The sequence below is a fragment of the Conger conger genome, chromosome 5, assembly GCF_963514075.1.
Source record: "Conger conger chromosome 5, fConCon1.1, whole genome shotgun sequence".
Taxonomy (NCBI): domain Eukaryota; kingdom Metazoa; phylum Chordata; class Actinopteri; order Anguilliformes; family Congridae; genus Conger; species Conger conger.
Window position 1 is genome coordinate 45508310 of NC_083764.1, and position 22005 is coordinate 45530314.

The 22005-nt window shown below is 43.9% G+C and overlaps 1 protein-coding gene across 1 annotated transcript in view; it reads left to right on the top strand.

Moving 5' to 3' along the window:
• The window catches only part of lamc1 (laminin, gamma 1), a 67786-nt gene that overhangs the window by 6785 nt on the left and 38996 nt on the right, over positions 1-22005 (top strand). The window lies entirely within an intron of this gene.

The window sequence follows — 22005 nt, forward strand, 5'->3', positions numbered from 1 at the left end:
TTTATTATTATCTTTACTAACATTGCAGTGCTTTTTTGCTAAATATGTGCCAAGAAGGGTTTGAAATTAGATTTGTATGTAAGTTTATTTGATCCATGTAAGGTTCTTCCCAGGCCATTGCTGTTTGTGAATGAAGTTAAGGATCAACTTAACGCAAATGCTTATTCAAAATAACCGGTGATGAACAGGGAGCTGTTTTCTCAGACACGGTAGGTTGAGTGGGACTTGAAGCTTGGAGGGGGTTGTTGGATGATAGAGGACGCGGGAGGGGGGGGGTGTGTAACAGCAGGCAGGGTGGGAAGGAGGGGGAGCCTCACGGTGAAGGTGGCCTGTAGCTTGCAGCTGGTTTGATTTGCAGTGGAGGGGGGGGGGGGGGGGGGGTCTCCTGTAGTCCCCAGCTAGCTTTAGCTCTAAGCTTTTGTTTTGATGTTTTTGGCTGGGTTTTCAGGGCTTTTATCTGCAAAGCAGCACACTTCCTAGATGGGCTGGTTTGGAGAGGAAGCGGACATGTTCGGACCTGCCTCCGCAGACATCATTTATTCCAGCGCGGTTCGAAATGTACGGGTCTAGGAGGGAGGACAGATTTACGGCTCTTTATTTTTAAGTATACAGGGGAACAGATGTGGGCTTCAATTGTCCAATCCTTTAATACTGCTCAGTGTCTGGGAACACTGATGCATACTGAACCACTTTGACTCAGTCGAGACCTTACCTTTCTGGCTTGATGCTTCAGTTCTCCAGATTAGTGCTGGTAAAGTATTGCCTGTTAATGCTCTAGGGCTGTCCCGATCATTAACTCTATAGGAATGATTAACAAAACTGAGAAAGTAAAATTTTGCTGTTTTGCTGTTTGATGCACTGAAATCTGCATGACTGTGAAAATGTGCTCTGATCTGTGACTGTCAAGAGGTCTCTCCTCACCACACAGTTTTGCACTGCATCCACTTTGTGTTAGCCAATGTTTACTCTTGATTTAGTAATATTTGTAGAGCAGTTCCACACTGTTATTCACCTTTGATGTTGATTGGAGTTGGTAGCAGAAGGTATAAAGGGTAATGTTGTTTTTGATTGCTTGAATTTGGGCAGTGCCGTAGTTAAATTGGACCTTTGATTCGGGACGACTGCAGCACATAACTGCTTAAATCAAATTCATGCCAATGCCTTTATAAGGTATTATTTCAACGCCTTGGTCATGATCATGACCAACACATGCTACACCTGACTTTCAAAAAGGACTTTCTGACCGAGACCTTAGCAAATTTAGTGTTAAATAATGAGATTTTATCTGAAAGTGTCCGCTGTGCGCCTTGGGCCCCATGCTCTTTCTGTAAGGTGAATGAAAAGGGAAAAGTCTTGAGCCTCACCCCTTAAGAGTATATCTCTCCGTGAAGAATGTGAACAATGGAGCAATCCTGTCCCCCTGGGCATGTTTGGGCTCTGGAATTCGGTGGAATCCCTGCATAAGACTGAGCTCTGAAATGATACGCATGTAGACACGCACAAATCTAGACGCATGCGTATCTACACGCACACTTACACGTATGCTTGTATAGCTGCATAAACCGATAAATGAAAGGTACGCAATGACATGTGAAGTGGATGAATTTCTGAATATGAAAAGCGGTGAATAGAAATCAGGCAAGTCTAAAAGTAATAGATTTAATGGATAAGGTACATGTCTGTTACATGAATTAACTGACAGTTGTATTTGATGTATTTAAAGAAGAGGCAGGCGTTATTTACGAACTCTTATTCACTTGTTGCTTTACTACTTATGTGCTGAAAAACATTGTATGGTTCTTTAGACAATGACAAAAGGTGGCCATGGTGGCATCTAGGTTGTCAAAGACACTTGGCATAAATTTTCATTCGGATGTAGGTTACAATCATTACATTCAGGATTTTTTCTCTCCGGTCTGTTTGTTAGCATGGGGATTTTTACTGGAATACTGATTTAAGATATTGTGTGATATTTTGTGATTATTTACTTGAGATGTAAAAATTTGTGATTGCTTGAATTTGGGCAGAGGTGGTTAAATTGGACCTTTGGATAGTGATGACTGCAGGATATACATTTTCCAATGAAATTTAATTCAAAGCATTATAAGGTATTTATTTCAGCGCATTGGTCGCCATTACATTATTGGCATTGTTCAATATGGGATACACCTGCCCTTCGAATGAAGTGCAGGAAGTGCTAGAGGGGAGTCTGCAGCATTTTAATATATAAAGATATAAATGATAAATATTATCCAAATATTATATATTATGATAAATGTTTGCTGCAGTTTTCTTCCTGCCTGAATTGTATTTGGAAGTGTGTTTTATAACATGAAGGTCTAGAAAGTGCAGCAGGATGTGATATTGAGACTAGGTTCTGACTAAAAATGTGAACCTGGAAAGATATCAAGGCTGTGGTTCTGACCTACATGCACAGACTAACCCTTGAGTTTAGTGGTGTCCTGCTGTGGAGCAGACCTCTGCTTTTCGCTAAACTGTGTGAAGGAGGGGATTATGGGTAATCTTTGTCTGGTGTTTGTGTCGAGGCTAAGGCTCCAAGGTTAAATTTATGAATCTCGATCTGTTTTTGATTTAGTCCATGTGTCTTCCACATTCGGGTAAGATATGGGTGCCATTGCTTATTTTACACGTCAGGAGGAAGGTTCCTCTCCTAGAACACACGTTGTCAGTTAATTGGACACGGCTTGTTTGAAAAGCCAAATGGCGTTAAATTAATAGCGTATGCAAAGCGTCTGTAAGGAATTGACTGCCAACTCCAAACAGAAAAGCCTGCCTTTTATTTAAGGAATTCAGAGAGCCCCTGTGGACGGTTTTGATGACATTGCAGACTAAATAGTGGAATAACCTGTTGAATGTGAGGTGAAGGTTTCAGAGTGTGGGAGAGGCTAGTGGAACCCAGATTAGTTCCCAAGGCCTTTGGCCCTGATGGCAGAAGGACCTTGTCATTTCTCAATAGGGGCCAGCTGCTACAAATTACGCCGGCAGCAAAGGAAGAACGGCAGCCTGTTAACACCCAGTGTTAAAGAGCTGAAAGGGATGATCTCAGCGTGGGAAGCATGCATTTGCACAGGATGCAGTCACTAGTGTTACTCATCTACAATACAATACAACCAAGCGGCTGTTTCTCTGCCTTACTTTCTGGTGCGCACAGCGCACCAGTTGTGAGGTGTAAAATGTAGGAAGCCCCAAAGAATCAGCTGAGTGTTGCGAGTGGGGCCCCTCTCACCCAGAAAGCTTGTTTGTCTGTTTGTCGAACGTGAAGGATTGGGGACCGGAGAACGTAAGAATACCCGTGAACGAATCTTGGCCCACCATTTGCCACGGGACTACCCAGAAGCACTCGCTCAGATTTGTCCCTATTGTAACCAAACCACCCCACCTCCTAAACACTGTGTTTACCTTTCTGGGCTAATTGCTGGCAGTAAAGCAGATGAAAGGCAAAAGAAGCAGAGCCTGTTGTGCTAACCTGGGAAAGAAGAGGAAGAAGGCACTGACAGGTGAGGTAGCTGTTTTGTTCTGGTGGGTTGCACCCGTAAACTCCCACAAGCAAACATCAGTCTCGTATCTTTGGTTGCAGGGGTAAATGTGTTTGTCGGGGTCATGCGGTTAAAGAAATTGCTTTGTTTCATGCTTCAACATCTGAGTTTCCTTTTCCTTTCAACCATTTTGTGTGAGTTTTAAAAATACAAAAAAAAGCTTACAGTTCAACTGAAACACAGAATTGTAGAATCCTGTGTGTATCATTGCTGCTGTGGTATAAACCCGGCCTGTACCATTGCAGCGCTGGTATAAACCAGACTGGTATTGCTGCTGTTGTGTTGATATAAACCAGGCTGGGATTGGACAGTACTGTTGTGGTGTAGGCCAGACCTGTATCTGTGCTGTTGTGCTATAAGCCATAAGCTGTGTTGGTATGGTTGTGGTGTAAACCAGGCTGGTATTGGTATGTGGGTGGTTTAGATTAGGCCTGTATTATTTCTGTTGTTGTAAACTAGGCTCTCGGTGGAAGAAATGGCCAGTACCGTGGTGGTGTTGCTCTAATCAGGCTGCTTCACCCTCCGTTGTGAATCTGGTTCTCTTTATCCAGTTAGATTACTGGTCCTGATCCTGGATCGAGCTTTTAAACACCTGCTTTCCCACAGCCTCAGCCAAATCTCCTCACAGGGAGTAACAAAGCTCGTTACGCTGTAAAGCTCGAAGTATATGTTGCAGATTGTAGTACAGGCAATGTATTTACCCAAGTAACATTGCCCATAAGAGCTGAATAAAATTGATTCACTGCACAGTTTCACTGATCTGCGGCAACAGCTCTTACCATCGCTCAGATCTGCAAACGCACAGCAGAAACTTGTTAAGGCCCAGCAACATTCAGCAGTTCATATCTGTTGATTTATGATTGCCAGCCAGGGATTGGCCCCTTTTTTTAAAAATCTTTATACTCTTCTCTGAGTGTAGAGATCTGAACACCTCACTGTTCAGCATAGTGAAATGTATACAGCTACAACTAGTAATGTCTGCAGCAGCTTTAATACATTCTAAAGTTTCTAAAGTTTATTTTATTTAATTTTTTTAATATATATAAATATTTTTAATTCCCAAGATTCATTTTCGTACTTAAGTTCTTTTGTATTTTAAAATGGTTTATTTGCATGTAGTCTTCAAACATATTCCTCGTAAGAACTACCCGAGCTGTTTCCCATTTGCATGGCTGTTCAGGTCACATTACACCAGGGCAGACTGCATGGCTACTGTAGTTCAGCTCAAATCTCCATTAAATTTTACTGTGTAAACTCTGTCCTTGAATCATGCTTTTGCGGTGGTGTGTAAATGCAGGTGTTTTTACACTAAGGGGCAAAGCTTAATCGCATCACGTTTTGGAGCCGATTTTGAAATTCTTATGTTTACTCATGACTTCCCTCCGCTGAAAAGCAAACCCCCCCCCCCCCCCGAACATTCTCTTCCTTAGAAGAAAAGTCTTCTGTGGAAAATGTATTTAAAAAAGCTTGCAGTGCAGTGAAGACGCACTCATGAAATACCTGCCCCAAGGCACAGGCAGTGTGGACTCCGGAGGTTTCTCCGAGCCTGCGATGGAGGGTTATTTCCCAACCCACTGAGTGAAATGCAATCTGTGGAGCAGCTTTCCGCAAGACTTTCCAGCTTCAAAAGCGCTGCAGAATCGTTTAACTGCTGTGATTTAAATGGGTTACCCTGCCAACCGTGGACTGGAAACCTTTTACCTCCGTTTAAACACAACTCTGCACCTTTTTCCTAAAACCGCCAAAAGGACCGTCATTGGACAGCATGTAGGACTGTAGCACAGTGGCTGCCTTGTGGTGACATCTCACCAGACTCTGTAGTATTTGCCTTGCTGTTCGTTGAAGAGAGGTGGAGGGTCTGTATTCTGTAGGTGTGTGTGTATGTACGGCTCTGGATTGGAACAGTTCTGCAGTTTTCCTGTAGGCCTATCCGTTTAATGATATAATTGGATCTGGATGAGTCTGTAGCCTCACTGCGTGACGGACAACCTAACCTGCCTCAGTAATGCATGACATGCTGCTGAGCTAAGGGAACAGAAAAAGCTCAGTGTGGCGCCTGGCTTTGGGAAGATGGGGCCACATTAATGTTATTTCTGTTTGCATGAATGGGTGCCGGGGTTTAGGTGGCCCATGCGTTTGAGCGGGGTCTCGGAGCTGCTAAGAATAGGCCGCTTTAATAAGGGCCGGGTCTCTTAGCCGCGGAAAGGGTCCGGCGCGAGATCACATGGCCGCTGACAGCCTTCGCGGCCACAGTTATATTCTCTCCGGCCATAAAAAAGACTTAAAAATAGGCTGCGATGGATTACTATAGCATTACTGCAGGAGCTCTCTGCAGTACTTTTACAGTCAAAGTGCCGTTAACCTGGAGGCTCTGCGTGACTGGGTACTGAGTAACGAGCATTAAACCGCACCATTCAGGACGGCCTTCAAAGCTGCGAGAAGCCCAGGGCCTGTCGTGTGCGGGGAAGATCTCGTGTTTATGGCTTTAGAAGGCCTCTATCTCGCTGTAACTTAACAGAATCGTCAGAGGCTATCTGACCTGGGACAGTTTGACAGTCGTTTACATTCCATTTGGTGAAAAATGTAACGATTTAAAGATGGGTGCTGTTGTGAATCTCCTCCAGGTCTCTTAATGTATCCCAAGTGTTGTGTGTGATGTGTCCGAACTCTTAACGGTTTGTATTGGTTTTAAAGGAAACTGTAATGCTGTGTAGTAGTTTGATGTGTCGTGGGCTCATGGTTTGCAGTGGTCTTTACTGACATATCATGGTATGTAATAGTGATAGTCATTGTTGTGTTGCAGTGGTGTGTAATGAGCACTGTCTCCATCAGACCTTGTGCTCAGTGGCACTTCCACTTCTGCGTCTCTGGCTTCACTATCAGTCACTTAAGCTTCCGGCAAATAAAAGCCAAGCTGTCGTGTAATGAGACTCCCAGCTGCGGCTTCTTTTGTCTGTCTGGCCAAACATTCTCTTCCTCTGGAAGCACCAGGGAAATGCATCGCTGTGTCGTGACATTCCTGTACTTCCACACTCACACTGTAGAGTACACCCAAAATACTCCTGTAGTTCTGTGCACACACTGTAGAATATAGCCAACATACTCCCCTTCCACGCATGCAAGCACACACCCCCAAATGCACACAGTCAGCCTTGGGTTAGGTTTCCTGTGTTGTTCCCTAGGACTACTGCTGCTTTTCTAATCACCCTGACTTGATGGTTTATTCTGGCTTTAGTCTGGTTTAGTCTATCCTTGAATCATGCTTTTGCGGTGGTGTGTAAATGCTGGTGTTTTCACTTTACGCTCAGGGGCAAAGCTTAATCGCATCACGTTTTGGAGCCGATTTTGAAATTCTCATGTTTACTCATCACTTCCCTCTGCTGAAAAGCGATTCCCATTGGTGGGTGATCCTGGCTTAAGATCGGTTACACTGTTCCCATTGGTGAGTTATCCTGGCTTTTGGCTGGTTACACTGTTCCCATTGGTGGGTTATCTTGGCTTCAGGCCTTTTTCTCCCAGGGTGTGTTATTGTGGTGTGAGATGCCAGTCAGCTCCTTACAATCTTGCATTTCCCTGCTATGGGAGTAATACTGCAGATAAAATATGTGGGCAATATTCACCTCAAGCTTTCACAAAAACAAGAATTCTGAAATGATTTCCCTTCAGTGCTGGGTTAAGTGTTGGTCTCTGGTTTGTTGTGGTCAGTCTTGAAATTGTTGTCCTTCCCTCTCTCCACAGTTTGCTTTTGACCGTTTTTTAATGCGTTTTATAAACTGCAGATTTTAATTTGAATTGTGTTGGCACTTGGACTGTTTGTCACTGCTGAGCTGTGGGGTTCTGTGGGACATTGTCTTGTCGGGCAGAAGTTTGCTCTGTTGTCACCAGCTGTACTGTACTCAGAGATGTGGGGACATTGTGCTGTGGTCCTGGGTTAAGGAGAGGCCTGTTCCTCGGACCTGTTCTTGCTGCTTTAATCACACGGTACGCCATCATCGCAAAGGCTCTCATTGTTCTACGGATGAAAGGCCAGCTAAGGAAGACATTCAAATGAAGACCTTATTAAAGCAAAAATGCAGTCGGAGAGGAATTTGTGTAGTGGCGGTGCTTTAAAGTGGTAACCCTTTGAGTAAAGGCACACAGTGCGTCTGACGGCCCTGTGATTAGATCTGGGTCCCGCCCCGCCCCCTCCCACCTCACTAAAGTCTTTGTTCTCTCTCCCCCCTCACTCTACCTCTCTCTCTCTTCTCTACCTCTTTCTACTGATCTCTCTCTCTCCCTCTCTCACATACTCTATCTCTTCCACACACTCTCAATATCTCCCTCCCTCTAGGTCTCCCTCTCCCTTTACCGTCCCTGCTCCAAAGCCCTGCTTAAAGATTTGCTCCATAACGGCAAATCACCAGACTATTCCCATGGTGTTACAGATTCACACCGGTCATTGGAAGGGCTAACTATGACCTGTTGGGTCTCCATTCATCAGCGTTCACTTTGAAGTTGGATCTTCACATTTTCTGCCCTCTGAGCTAATTGGAAGGCTGATGGAAGGTTGGGCAGGAGCTCTGCAATCCTAAATCTGTGCCCTCCAGCAGTACCTTCAAGCCTTCAGGCCCTGCTCTGCATGTTATTACACATGAAATGCTGGCATCTGGCCATTAGTACAAGTGAGAAGGGCTAGTCTGTGCCCGCTGTTAGATACAGGAAGTGCTACACTCCCACGGTAGGCAGCCCGACCCAGGCCTGACCCATTACCCAGAACCCCCCTCTCTCCCTGTAATAGGCCTTTGGGTGCCCCTGTCCCTATAATCCTGCTTATTAACTCTTATCAGCACAGCCTAATGCTTCGTGGTGGACTTAGGTTTCATGTTTTTTTTGCTTTTGGGTTCGCATATGCTTCAATGATGTCATAACATTTTATTTAGTCTTATCAGTTATGTAGTAAATCTGAGCTCTAGATTTTCTGTGGTTCTGTGGTTTTGGCATGACCCATCGTGGTCATATGTTGAAAACATGATTCTGTTGAAAAATGAATGCTGAAACATTCCAGGTAGGACTTTAAAGCCTTATTTGTCATCAAATCTCTGCTATGGAATGCAATAAGCTACTTTTACGTGAAACCCGGAGTTGCGTACCAGCAAAGACCAGAATGTGGTTCTAGCAGCATAAGAGTGACTATTACGCAATCAGTAGGTACTTTAATGGTGCCCGTTACAAATGGGTCATCACACTTATCTTCATGGTGAACATTTTTTGGGGAAACCGAAATAATTCCCCATTGAGCCAAAGTGAGGAATGCTGTTAAATGATTCCCTGACTCCTCTTCACAGATGATGGTTGAGCTTATGTAAAATGGTGGGGTTCAGAGACATTTTGTTTGGGCTTTGCAGGGTGTAGATCCTTGGCCCAGCCCTACAGACCCTACAGAAACCCAGCTGTTTAAATGAAAGGGGTTTGGGGGAAGGGGGGGAGGGGGGGCGTTGTTTGTTCCACAAATAAGACAGGAGAGGATTATCTGCCCAGACACAAGCAGCAGCAGGAACAGTGAGCGCAGGAAAGTGCTAATTTTAAAGTGCAGATGGATTTAGGGCAGTGTTGGAGTGCTTCTGGAAACAACCCTGAACTGCCATCCCGCAGGGGGAGTGGCATCTCACTGATAGATGGGTCAGTCCTCCACCCCCAAAATCTATTCTGGGTGTACGTGATTTTGGGAACAAGATGATGTCTTCTGTGTACAATGCTGTCATTGAATGTAAAAGTGTCTTGAGAGAAGGGCTGGCTTTTATTAGGGAGGTAAAGGTTACCCCTACAAGCACAGGTGTAGGACTTGTTGCTTTAACATGGGCCACAGCAACTTGTAATTATTCCTTGGAACACGTGAATGCAGAAAATATAAAGTGGCGACAGTTTATTATACCTTACAGGAGCTGAACACCTGGAGTAAGGCCAGCTATCCTGTATGCACTGCTGCTGGCAACAGGAACTGCCTGGATCAGACACTCAGGCAATCTAGCAGAGTGTTGTCTTTCAGGTGTCTGGTGCCCCCCCCCCCCCCCCACATCACCCACACAACTCTCTCTCTCACACACACATTCACATACCATGCGTGAATGGGTCGAAAGCCTGGGTCCTGTCAGGGTTCACTTGGTTACACAGGGAAGCTGTGATGCTTCATTCATGTTTTACAGCGACTTGTGTAGTGGATCCATGAACTGCCCAGTAAAGTGTGATGCACTGGCTGCAGCTAGATGGAAAGGAAGAGAAACTGAACAAATTGTTTTCATGCAAATTGCTCTCACATTTACACTTGCACACAGAATACACACACTCGAACACACTCATGCACACATTCTTCTCATGCAGATCAAACATGCAGACCATGGTCTATTTATGGGAAAAACGTCGACCCACAATGGTGACCCCCTTGGTTACGATTCGCTTTGAACAGTTTGTACATGGAAGCATGTTGCCTTGCTCCTTCTAGGAAACAAAGTAGGAACGTTTTGACGGACTTACCATGTGCTGCACTTTGAGGAACAGTGCCCAGTCAAGTTCTCTCAGTAACCGGTATATGCATGTTTGAACATACATTCACCATGCACGACAAGGTAAGTACAGTTGCTCAATAGTGCAGATAGACCATTTCCTTTACACTTCATGGCTCCAACTTTGAATGTAGCAGATGAAAAATCTAGTTAACAAAATACTTTTGGTTTAATTTCTACATTTGTACAATTATGGTTGTTGATTGTTATTACGAACCATGTTTTATTTTTTGTTTGGCTGTTACCTGGCGGACTTTGTGAAACATGAAACCAGCGTCTCCTCTTCCTACCATCAATAGATTTAGACTAAACAAACCCTCGTATAAAAGCCAGAGAGATAAAACTCCATGCATACAAGGTGCAAATTCTGCTGACATGAAAGGGACGAAGCCTTGGGTGAGACCCGTTTGTGATGTTTGTTTTCTATTAGCAGGGGAGAGATGTCTCTGCATTTTTCGGTTTGATGGGGAGCTTGAAATGAGCCCCTGTCCCATCTGTTTATCCCCAGGATCTGAGCCTCAGCAGTTATCTCATTCATTCTGTGTGCTGGATGATATCTTGTCTTCTCCAGGACTCCTGGGACGTTGTCTAGGTTTCTTTCCCTTAGTATTTCCTTTACAGAGATCAGCAGCTTGTCTATAGGAGCTGCGCACATCTACGGACCCAAACCATATATAGACATTATCGGGTCTCTAAATGTGACGTCCCTGTGTGTTCCATATAGAAAGTTCTCATAAGGGGCAGGTGTAGGCCTGTAAGGGGCAGGTATAGGCCATTATGGACTGGTTTGGATCTGTAGAGGGTGGCTAAGGGCCTGTAGGGGCTAGTATAGGCTCATAAAGGGCCTCTAAGGGGCAGAGGCAGGCCTCTTAGTGCCCATAGTGCTCAGTTCCTTCAGCCAGTCAGTTATGAAAATGCTAAAATATGTGGCATCTTTGGAATGTGTTAAGGCTGCAGCATAGATTTCTGTCACTAAATACGCCCATGTTTATGTCCTAGACTCGACTTTGTGTCGCTGTTGAGGCAAAACATTTTAAAAGTTAAAAGCGCTTGATCTGCGTCCCAGCCTGAGGAAGTTCTGACCTTCAGAGGGACTGCAGAGGACGTGATTGGCCCTGGGGAGTGGTAGCCTGCTTTTAGTCTGTATTCATGTCTATTTATTCCCTGAAGGAGCTGAGCTGTTACACCACTGACTTGCACATTGGTCCTCTGGAAAGCGGGGAGCAAGGCCGGTCATGGTGGAAGTCCTGTTTTGGACAGGATTTCCTGTGCTGCCTACAGCCAGGGACATGCAGACACTTGTCTCCCGAGTGTGGAAAGATCCTCTTGTGGTCTGTGAAAAATAGGGTAAAAAGAGCCCCTTTCAAAGGGGCCTTGCATGCATGTATGACTGCAGCAGTAAACGGCTAATTATGGGGAAGGCAGCATATGAGGACAGGTTTATAGATTGTGGGTGAAATAGGATGCACACAGACTCTTTGGCATAGTCTCTGATCTTCATGTACCACATGCAGCTGCAAAGGTGTTGAGCACAACAGCTAAGAACAAAGATGGCTAGATACAGTATGTTTTTCAACTGAATTATAATGTATATATATTGGACATACAATGGAATGTGTATAAAGTCACTGTTAAAGTCTGGGAACTGATATGTCCTGACCACCCACAATGGCTACTGTCATGGTTGGAGACATTGAGATGTAAGATGGAGGCCTGTTCTGTGAATGGAGAGTATAGGCATCTTCAGGGCTGGCCCCCTCCCCCTCCCCACCCCCTGACAGGGACTGTTTGTGCAGCTGCTGTAGGCAGGGACTCTACTTTAAACTGCCTGCGTGACTCTATCGTCATTGAAGTACCCCTCTGGGAAGTGGGTTTTCTTCCCTGTGAATCACATGGCCGTCTTAACCCAGCAAAATGTTCCCAAAGTCTGGCCTCAGCTGGAGCTTCCGGAACCCAGATCACTGTGAACTGGAAGAGACCCACAGGCCAGGAGTCTTGGATGAATCAAGTCTAAGTTCAACATGCTGGCATGAGGTGTTTCCTCTGGAGTTTCAGCTCACCCCTGTTTCAGCATTCATTTTAGTGCAGGTGCACGCACAGGACACAGGAGACCAGACAAGTAATGTCTTTCAGTTGGATACCTACCATCTCTTCAGTGATTTTAAGCTGCTCTTCTTCCTACTCTTTCTGGTAAAAAGAAAAGTGTTAGTAGTGGTGTCCTCATCCCACGCACTGCTGTAGCCAGGCACTGACAATGCATGCATCTTTATCTCCTGCTTTCACAGCAGAATTCACTCCGGATTCTCCAGGGCCTGGAGGAGCACGTAGGTTTTTTTTCTATGAGCAGGGGCCTGGATTCAATCAACATTTGTCCTTCAGTTTGACTTACGAGCAGGCTTGACACTCTACAAGCACCAAATGCGGGTGAAAATTGTGTTTGGCAGTTCAATAAGTTGTTCTAAGCTGGTCAGTAACCGTTTATAAAACCGTAACTTAATGTTTGTTTTAAATGTTTTCACGGCTGAGACGATGTAGGAATGATGATATGACCCTCACTGTCCACCATACCCACTCACAGATCTAACAGGCCTGTGATATGCCGTTTGGCATTGTGGTTTCTGTCTGAATTTTTCAACAGTTGAACTTTTGTGAGAGATGGCATAATAATGGCATATCAGAAATATGATTGAGTTGTAGCACACTGACATCATCAGATGTTGGAGGCCTACTTTTATGGATGCAGTGTTTCCCCCTAGGTTTGGAAGTCATCTGTGGCAGTACAATGACTCGTAGGTAGCTGTAGTAACGACAGTCATTTTACACATTTTTTTCGGTGAATTTGCCATCGCAAACTAGGTGGTGGGAGAAACATTTTCCTTACCCATTATAAAGCAATAAAGGATAAGTAACATTTTGTTCCTTTGGCGATACTGGCGATTTCTGTGATCATGCATGTGTCATGCCTGTGTCTCCAAACATGCCTCTCTTCTGCTGCGGCTGTGCTGATATTGTGGTGGTACGCCGTAGATGTGTTGTGGCAACCCTAGGCTGGTAGAGATTGGGGTGTTATGATACATCAGTCCAGATTGATGCATCTGTTCAAAGGAAATTATCTGATACAATGTGCAAAAATCGATCGATTACATTAATGGCATTTTTGTATGACAATGGCAATCTTATCCAGAGCGATGTACAGTTGATTAGACTAAGCAGGAGACAATCCTCCCCTGGAGCACTGCAGGGTGAAGGGCCTTGCTCAAGGCCCCAACGGCTGTGCGGATCTTATTGTGGCTACACCGGGGATCGAACCACCGACCTTGCGGGTCCCAGTCATGTACCTAATCATGAATCATAGCAAAATGTTTATTTAAATCTCCAGTCTTAAAGCAGTTTCTTCTTTGGCACAGCTGCCAACATTTTTTGTTTCTGGCTCACTCATGCTAGTGCATTTTTACCTTGTGTGTTAAGCATGATATCAAGAGGTTTTTGCGCTCTCAACCCCATTCTGCTCGTACTTGCAGGTTGTAGTAGGATTTGGTAGTTGGATCATATGCACTCACTGACAATTTATTAGGACAACTATACTAATATTGCTTAGGGCCTCCTTTTGCTCTCAAAACGGCCTCAATTCTTTGTGGCATGGATTCCACATGATGTTGAAAACATTCCTTTGAGATTTTGTTCCATCTTGACATTTTTGCATCTCGCAATTTCTGCAGATTTCTCAGCTGCACCATCATGTTAAGAATCTCCTGTTCTACCACATCCCAAAGGTGTTATTTTGGATTCAGATTCAATAACTGGGGAGGCCACTGAAGAAAATTAAACTCATTCTCCTGTTCATGAAACCAGTTTGAGACAACATTTGCTTTGTGACATGGTGCATTATCATGCTGGAAGTAGCCATTAGTAGATGGTACATTGTGGCCATGAAGGGATGCACATGGTCAGCAACAATACTGAAATATGCTGTGGCATTCAAGCAATGATTGATTGGTAATAACAGGCCCAAACTGTTCCAAGAAAACATTCCCCACACCTTTACACCACTGCCACCACCCTGGACTGTTGACACAAGGCAGGATTCCATGAGTCCATGGATTCATGCTGTTGGCGCATTTTCGTCTGCAGAACTGCTGATCCCTGGTTGTTTTTGGTTTTTTCCACCATTCTGAGTGAACTCATGTGAAAATCCCAGGAGATCCTCAGTTACAGAAATACTCAAACCAGCCCATCTGGCTCCAACAATTATGCCACTGAGATCACATTTTCCCCCCCATTCTGATGGTTGTGAACATTAGCTGAAGCTCCTGATCTGTATCTGCATAATTTTATGCATTGCACTGCTGCCACACAATTGGCTGATTAGATTATCACATGAATTATTTGGTGGACAGGTGTTCCTAATAAAGTGTTCTGTCTGTCTGTCTCTGTCAATGTCTGTGTTTGCATGTCAGTGTTTCTGTTTGTGTAAATGGTCCAAATGCCAGGGAAAATTCTTTTACACCAAGAAATTAAGTGTGAATTGCTCGAAAGGCAAGAAAGTATGTTTCTAGAGAACCTTAGCTGACTGAAAGAATTTGTGTTCTGTGCCACCATTCATTTAACCATTGAAAACATGATGAGAATTTCAAATACTTCGAAGACATGTATTGCTTATTGCAGATAGCTGAAATGCTGGTTATGTAGTAAAGAGGTTTGGAATGCTTCTTAACTGTGGAATTTGTTGAGCCTGCTCTAATCTCTTCTTCCATTGGAGTCCCGCCTGTTTATATTAACATGAGGGATTGCACTGTATTTTGGCTGCTCTTGGATTATTTTCAATGACCAGAATTACTTTTCAGAATTCCGCTTTTTTATTTATGCAGAAAAAGAACCAAAATGCAGGGAAAAATAAATGGCACTTTATAAATGTGTGTATTCTGCAGATATGCTGATTTATTTATTTTTGAAAAAAAGATGCAATGGGTGGTGACCCAGACTTGAACCACAACAAAATAATTGTTCCTCTCTTTGCTTCAGTCCTGTTTTGGTGTCTGACATTTGTTGTTTATTTGTCATAATATTTATACAGCCGTTGGCAGCATGGTGAGATCGGAAGAGAAAGCACTTGATTTGAATGAAGTCAAATTATGTCACGCTTCAGCTAGCTTGCTGAACATGAGTAAAGGAAAACCAAAATCTTTCCTAGGGCCTTTTAATAATATTAGCCTGTGTGGCAAAATGCGTTTTGATCAGAATGGCAAGACACTATTTGTATCTTAATTCATACTCCTAATCCCTCTTTTCATCCTGCTTCTGTTACAAGTATCATAAGAAAATTATGAATGACATGTATTGTGTTTTTGTGATTTGGCATATTATGGCAAAAAATTTAAATATCAGAAGGAAATTGTATTTCTGTAAAACTCAGATTTTTGAATGTCTTTCATTCCAAAGATGCAGCAAGCCATTGGCCAGTGCAACCACTGATTTGAATGATTTAGGCTCGAAAATAGCTTGGATTACTTCAGTGTGGGACTGACAGTAGATGGATAATAGTATTTAAGATAGTAGCATTTTGTATTCATTTCAAAGCCAAACAATTCAGAACTTAATCATGTTTCAGAGGATACGTCTATATTTAGCCTTCAACCAGCATATTTCCCTGCATTCGAGAAAAACCTTGTGTTATGACTAGTTGTTTTTAACTGCACATTTAATCTCAGGAATGTATGTTTGATGTGGCTAGATTCTATGCATAAATGTGAAAGGGGACAGTATAAGTAAGTTCAGTGTTTCAAGTTTGCTAAATAGCTGAAAATGAACAATCCTAATCCCACTGTAAGAATGTAGTTGACCGAACTGTGACAGAATCACTTCCAAATCACAAGTGGGCTGGGAATTTAGAGGGAAATTAATCATGTATTTCTGTGTGAACAGTGCAGGTTCAGTATCAGATAACTTGAATGAAATGGGAACGGGTTTCAGCCAACGGAAGAAACGGCAGTCTAACTAGAGGTGCTGAAGCCGAATGTCCTCCTTAAGTGTGTCCTAATTCACTGTTATCATATTCTCCATTGTGACGCAAATTAGAAGGCAGTGTTGGCATGTATGTTTCTTACACTCAGTGACATTAGTGAAGAGTGCAGGTGTCATGGCGTCCCTGTGCAGTGGTGCGATTGGCAGAATGTGTGTCCGCTTTTTTTGGGGCATTTTTGGCGGGATTCGTGTGGAGTTTGGCGGGATTTGTGCGTGGTTAGTGAGTTTGCATCCTGAGTAAAGTGTACTTTTTATGTGCTGTGGTATCACAAGCCAGAAGACCACTAAACTGCATAATAGGCTAAGATGGTCTTTAGCTTCAAGGTGATATTGATCCGTGCGGTCTATTTGGCGATTCTCTTGGGGAAAACACCAACTCATCTGCATGACTTACCCTGCATGTCAGATGTGCTCCTTTGAAATTTGATCAGTGTACTTAAAGCATGGCCCGTGAACGAGAGCATCCCATATATGCACGCAACTCTGAGCTTTAAAGAGGGCTGTTTTAGTACGAGTGATGCTCAAAAATAACCTAAAGACCTAAAGCCGTTAAAGAGATCCATCTGGTCTTTTCAGAAATGTATCGATTTATTGCGTTGTCAGATTTTCGTGTGCGTGTGCGTGTGCGTGTGCGTGTGCGTGTGCGTGTGCGTGTGCGTGTGCGTGTGCGTGTGCGTGATGTCTTTTGAAAGGTCTCTGTCAATCACAATTGTGAGCAGCAGTGTTTATGTGGAGTAATTGGCTGACGTTTGTCACTCAGTCTGTATTGGGCCGGAAACACTTCATTCCAGATTAACGGTTGGGGCAGTTTGCCCAGAGATTAGCCCTGCAGTCAAAAGGACTCCATTCAGTGCTGGCAGGCTGAACTGCCCCATACACGATAGACTCCAGAAAATTCCTGGCATTCCCCAGCTCAAAACAATTGTAAGAAAAAAAATGAGTGAATTTGCTTTGCTTTGCTCTGGGAAAGCTGCATGGAACGGAATGATGGATAAGCTTGTTTCTGAATACGCATTTGACACTAAACTTTCAGAGTGCATTCCATGCCTTTTCCATTGCCTGCCTGACATATCTGGTATACACTCATTTAAGCCCCCTTTTACTGTTCTGTGTTTGCAGGAAGAATTCACTTAAAAAACGAAGATAATACAACCAGCTTTCACATTTCAAATGGTTTAAAATTTCCAACTGCAAATATCTTCTGATGTCTCATGTACAACTTTGCTTCTGAGTTTGACTATCAATTAAAAATAGATAAATAAAATAAAGTGAAATGGCTTTGAGTATGACACTTCTTTTACACCATCAACGGCACATCAAATACACTGCCTCTTTGGCAGGTGTATGCTGCATCATCTTATTGGCCATATAACCCTTGTTTACCAGCCAACACCGCAAATTAAATTAAGCTATTTTTGGTCAATACTGACATGGCCCTGATATTGTTTTGCTGTATGTGCTAGTCAAGCTCATTGGTGTCTCACAAAGTATGCATTTAACAAAATGGGAGGAATTTGACCTTTAACTTAAGTGTCTATTGTTCAAAAGCTATTGTTGTATTCAGCTAATCTTGCAATTCCTGAAACTCTTCTTTCAAGAAGTTTTGTTTATATGCCAGACAGTATTGAACTGAGTAATGACACAATAGCATGGTATCAAAACCTAAGTGCTGGCTGAGACTCACTACACTCCCAGTACAAGGTGAGACTCCAGATTCAGAATGTTCTGGTGGAGTCAGTGCCGTCTCCTCTGGGTGTTGGCATTCCAGATCCATGTTGTGCGGGTGCCATGTTATGTTGCCGGCTGGTATGAAATGCTGGCAGCCTGTTTGCTTTGGCTTCAAGGTCCATAAATAGATCTGGCAATACTTCAGTCTTTTGTTTGATTACAAATAAATAGTGCTTAAGAGATGTCGTGCCGATCCAGTCAGCTGTGACGTAACAGCAAGCCAGAAACTGCGCTCAGAGACATGAGTGGGCTATATATTACTGTAGAACACAAGCACCTTTAGCCAATAGTCTGAATGACCAAGCGTGGAATGTGGTTTCTGTGCTTACTGTCCATTAATTTTGAGGACTTAATCAAATTTCATGTTACGATACAGGGTACAATCTCTGTATAAAAATGGAGCAAATAAAAAGGTTGCTTCACTCGGTAGGCTTTTTTTTTTTTTGGCTTTTACTTCAAGGGAGTGACGATGGGGTTGAATATTTCTAGGGTCAAATATTGGGGTTGGCATGTGTGAGTCTAGAGTTGAATGTTGATGATGATGGTGTTGATGATGATGTATCTTGTCTGGGAGTGCTTAGTTCTGCTCATTTTCAGCGGTTGGAGTGTAGCACACGTTGGTACTGCCGGTTGTGGGAGGAAGGGCCCAGCAGATGTTTGGCATTTCTCTCAAGCAGATGGACATAACTATGTACAGAGAAGTGGTCATGCCCACACATCAAAAGTCAAAGCCGTCATTGTTCATCCGTCATGTGAAGAATGCGGTGATGTCATCAGAGAAAATTTAATTGGACAGTGACTATGACTGGGGCCTCCCTCCAGGGTCAGCCACTAGCACCCCACACACTCACACGCAAACAGCCCACTCACACTACATACTAAGGCCCCATAACCGATGCTAATGCACACGATAAGGCACACATGCAGATGCCACAGGCAGGCTAATGATCACATAAACACACACTAATGCCCTATAACCTATGCTGACAAACAGGCTAATGCATACATACCACAGACAAGCTACTGCTCATCTTGCCTACACAAATCGGTCCCTTGCGTGGGTTGACATCATGCATATAAATATGCATTCACTTACGCACCTTAACGCATGTACTAGTGCGCAAACTGCTCTAACTGACCTTATGCGTGAACCCTGCGCATGGACGCTCTAAGAAGCACAAACCCTCCACACGCACTTGCACAAAACGGACACACTAACACACAGACAAACACACTAACCCCCTGGGCGGTGTCGAGTGGGCGTGACGAGGAATGTAGCTCCAGGCGCTGACCAAAACAAAGTCTCTTGTGTTTCGGAGTTCAGAGAGGCAGGGGGAAGTGTGACCGGTTCACCGCGCGGAGACACAAGGACTTGGGTGATGGTCTTGCTCGACACCACTGCTTTCGGGTATTGTGCTGGTGTCACAGCAGTGTTCTGGGGCAGCGGGATGGTTTCACAGCTGTCGAGGCAATGCGTTTTATGTAGTTTCACTAGCGGGAGAGACCGTGCCATGGTAAACGATGCCTTGTGAAAAGGGCATTTTTTTCCTTTGAGTGACGCAAGTGAAACTGGCAGAGACTTTTGAACTGCTGAGCCACTGTTGTTTTCCCATTGATTGGACTGACGTATGGCTCTGTGTTGGCGTACATCTTTATGTACAGCGTATAATGCATAACTGACTTGAATAACAGAAGCTATGCTGGGCCAGGTCCAGCGTTACACACTACATGTGGGGCTGTGAGACCAGGCAAATGAATGAAGAGCTTGTGCAAGGAGCTCCGTCACAAACACGCACAGGAGCAATGCGAGCACTAGTGTAGTAGCATATCTCTGTCCCATTCGTTTTGTCTCAGGGGCTGTGTAAGCCCTGGCCAGTGTAATAGTAGTTTTGGGCGGTGTGGCTAATGGTATCGTAGTCAGGCATGCTGATGAAGTTTTGGCAGTGTGGAGGTCTCCCTGGCCCCTGCAAGTTAAGCCTGATTTATGATCAGCTCTACTGGGAGCTTTAACACAGCTGTCTCCTCTCCTCTCCTTCATTACAGAGAAAAGCATAAAGCTGCATTATCATGAGTGTGTTACTGCTGGCAGCCCTCTAAATCAGTCTTAGTACTGCACTTGTCCCTCTAAATCACTCTTAGTTCTGCACTCGTTCCTCAAAATCACTTAGCACTGCACTCCTTCCTCTAAATCACTTAGCACTGCACTCCTCCCTCTAAATCACTGAGTACTGTACTTGTCCATATAAATCTCTTGGTACTGCACTTATCCTTCTAAATCACTCTTAGTACTGCTCTCATCCCTCTAAATCACTTAGTACTGAACTCATCCCTCTAAATCACTTAATACTGAACTCTTCCCTCTAAATCACTCTACACCAATCCTACTAAATCACTCTTAACTGTGCTCATTCTTTGAAATCACTCTACACTCATTGCAATAAATTACTAACTGCCCTCATCCTTCTAAATCATTCTTAGTAGTGCACTCCCTCAGAATCACTGTTTGTACTACACTCATCCATCTAAAATCACTCATAATAAAGTACTACACAAATCATTCTTTCTGAATTTATCCCTCTGCAGTAACAGTGCAGCTATGGTCCTACTGTACTCTTTACAAATTGGATCAAGAGTTGCTGGTACAACTGGCAGTTTGTGGTTTAGTTCTAAAACCCGAGATTGCTCTTGGAAGCCACGTTACATGACATAGCGGGCAGTCGGTCTGTAAGAAACCACTATGTGGTGCACTGACATTTTGTGGGTTACAGTTGGGGGACTCTGGGGCTGTCGTTTAAGAAAATGTTGGTTTCCATTCTCTGTAAAGCAAAAGCACAATTTTGTGTTCAATGTCCTAATCAGCTTGTTTTGGAAAGCTTGGCCAGCTTCTCATGCTGGGGGAAAATGTGCAAGGGCTCACAGGTGTAAATATTACTCTGACAGCTGGCCCTTTGGGTCTTTGCATGGAAATGTGTGGAGGCTTCAAGCCTGATGTGAAGAGGCTGAGCTGTTCTGCTGCACAGATGTAGCAAAATTCCTCCACCCTCTTATCCAGTGGAGTATGCACTTGGCTACGTTTACACAGCAGTTGGCGGATCCAGTTTTTTTGGCCAAATGTCCACACAAAAAAAAAAAAAAAGATATATATATATATATATTTTTTAATTTTAATTTATTTTTTAGAGTTAACCAATTGTGGTATGATCATCTGAAATTATCTGGTAGTGCCCTGGGGAAATTACCAATATAAAAAAAACAATGATAGCCATCTTGCCTTTCTGCTGCATTTTGAGATAACCAAATAATGGTTAGATGTTTCCTATAAGAATGTAAATTTTTATTTTTATCAGAAGTTAGTTTTGAATTTATTTCCCATATTGTAGCATTTTAGATATACCTAAGTATTTATGTTCGGTAAAAAAGAAAATTCAAAAATAATTTGTGCTGTTTCCGCCTTAAAAAAATATGATTGCTATTGAACATGGGAAAAGAGCAGATTAAAGTTGCAGTGAATGTACCGGTATAAGAGTAGGCTTTGTGTTTTCACTGTCCTAACTGCAGCCACTCATACAGACAGCTTGGTGAAGTAGACTCTGCTACCCCTGGCTGAATGTTCTGTGTCTTCTCTCTCACACATGTTGGGAACCAATGACTCACTGTCTGTCTGGCTTGGTTGAATGGTCTCATTTCACCACACAGACATGGGTGTAAACCAAGTCTGATTAATCTTGTTTCGAATCGATCATGCCGATTCACAACACAATGTGTGGAGGCACCATTTAAGTGCCTGACGAGCTTGCTGGTCTAATTTGTGTCCTCCTCTCTAACATTAGCATGGAGAGAGATTTGGTCATTTACTGGGCCCAGGGCTTTACTGACTCCGAGTCTGTGCCTCCCTCCGGCTATGGCTGCTCTGCGGCAGGGTTTGCGCTGTTCTTCCAGGGTAACCTCAGCGCCTCCCTCTCCACCACGCCGCCCGAGGCCCCTCCACTGGGTCAGCGGTGCTGGAAACATTCTCAAAACCGACGAGCCGAGGCCTGTTCCGGCCTGCACGTGCTTCTATTTACACACCCGCTCCGACCGTCTCCGGTCCTGCTGCTTAAACCTGAGAGGTGCCGGCGGAGGAAACCTCCTTTGGACTCGACCAACTACCCCCGGGGGCG